We start from the raw sequence: 2,432 nt of genomic DNA on the forward strand, positions 1-2,432 counted from the left end.
GAAATGTTGGTGTGTAAAGTTGACTGACCTGTTACTGCTCTGGATTTGGTTTACGGTCTTTTCGCACAAGTCATTTAGCACAAATCTAAAGTCATTTTACACAAGAACATTTAATCTTTTATGATAAATATCTACTGATCATATGCTTTTTTTTTAATGGAAGTTGCTGAGATTCCGACCGAATACGAGCGATTGTATTTCACCACTCCATCTTGAAACCGCCATGTTTGATGAAGCCCATATGTTAGTCAGCAATCCTCCCTCCAAACAATTTAACACAGTTCAGCTACAGTCAGCTTCCAGGTTTGTAATGTACAGTGGTGTTTGAAAGTTTGTGAGCCCTTTAGAATTGTCTATATTTCTGCATAAATGGCCTAAAACATCAGATTTTCACACAAGTCCTAAAAGTAGATAAAGAAAACCCAGTGAAACAAATGAGACAAAAACATTATACTTGGTCATATATTTATTACTGCTGTCAAGCGATTAAAATATTTAATCGCGATTAATGTCGCGACAGTCATAGTTAACTCGCGATTAATCGCAATTTAATCGCACATTTTTGTCACATAAAAAACCACTGTAATTCTTTTATCAGCATAAAAAAGTGAATGGGCTTATTTTGTACCAATGTTTTTGTTTTTTTTTTATTGCAAAGCATAACATGTCTTGACACAGCCACTGCAAAGTGAAACCTAAGCCGAGCACCGGCACGGGGCTAGCAAGAGAACCATGAGTGAAATGATCTACTGTTTGAGTTAGTCTACAACTCTAATCAGAGAGATAGGTTACACAGTGACGGTAGGCTTGACATGCTTGATTATAATATAAAGTACACTATTATATTAAGTTTAAGTTGTTCGTTGATAAATATTGCATTGAATCTGATCTTTACTGTTTCAGCTCACTTAACACATTTTGTACTTTTACACTTTCTGCCTGTTGATGCGTCGCGCTGTCCAAACAGAGGCGGCCAAATTTGCATATTACAGGAAGGATTTCTGGGATAGCATTGAGTTTACAGTTCAGAGGGATCTGGCTTCTTTAGACGCTGTCTTCTTAAAACTGAATAAATATTTAAAAAGAGCCAAATTAGCCAGTCTTTTGAACGGCTCTTTTCAAAGAACGGATCACAAAGATGCGGATCCCATCAAAGAGCCATAAATCCCATCTCTACTAGCGCGCCCTGCCCACGCTGATTCTTTGGGGGGGGGCAGAGGACTCTGGCTGTGCGGGGCGTGGCATTACAGTCTAGCTGCTATCGGTTTTCTAAGCAAAGTCTCTGTTCCAAGTTCCTGGCAGTTTCAAAAGCTTATGAAAAACCTACATCATGTCACAGAACGTTAATCTCGCGATAAAAAAATTATCGCCGTTAAAATTGAGTCAGGTTAACGCGTTAATAACGCGACATTTTTGACAGCACTAATATTTATTAAGGAAAATGATCCAATATTACATATCTGTGAGTGGCAAAAGTATGTGAACCTTTGCTGTCGGTACCTGGTGTGACCCCCTTGTGCAGCAATAACTGCAACTAAACGTTTTCAGTAACTGTTGATCAGTCCTGCACACCGGCTTGGAGGAATTTTAGCCCATTCCTCTGTACAGAACAGCTTCAACTCTGGGATGTTGGTGGGTTTCCTCACATGAACTGCTCACTTCAGGTCCTTCCACAACATTTCCATTGGATTAAGGTCAGGACTTTGACTTGGCCATTCCAAAACATTAACTTTTATTCTTCTTTAACCATTCTTTGGTAGAACAACTTGTGCGCTTAGGGTCATTGTCTTGCTGCATGACCCACCTTCTCTTGAAAGATTCAGTTCACGGACAGATGTCCTGACATTTTATATAGAATTCGCTGGTATAATTCAGAATTCATTGTTCCATCAATGATGGCAAGTTGTCCTGGCCCAGATGCAGCAAAACAGGCCCAAAACATGATACCATCACTACCAGGCCAAAACCATGATACTGGGATAAGGTTCTTATGCTGGAATGCAGCGTTTTCCTTTCTCCAAACATAACGCTTCTCATTTAAACCAAAAAGTTCTAGTTTGGTCTCATCCATCCACAAAACATTTTTCCAATAGCCTTCTGGCTTGTCCATGTGATTTTTAGCAAACTGTAGATGAGCAGCAATGTTCTTTTTGGAGAGCAGTGGCTTTCTCCTTGCAACCCTGCCATGCACACCATTGTTGTTCAGTGTTCTCCTGATGGTGGACTCATGAACATTAACATGAGCCAATGTGAGAGAGGCCTTCAGTTGCTTAGAAGTTACCCTGGGGTCCTTTGTGACCTTGCCGACTATTACACGCCTTGCTCTTGGAGTGATCTTTGTTGGTCGACCACTCCTGGGGAGGGTAGCAATGGTCTTGAATTTCCTCCATTTGTATGCAATCTGTCTGACTGTGGATTGGTGGAGTCCAAAC

This window comes from Neoarius graeffei, chromosome 4, assembly GCF_027579695.1.
Source record: "Neoarius graeffei isolate fNeoGra1 chromosome 4, fNeoGra1.pri, whole genome shotgun sequence".
Lineage (NCBI taxonomy): Eukaryota > Metazoa > Chordata > Actinopteri > Siluriformes > Ariidae > Neoarius > Neoarius graeffei.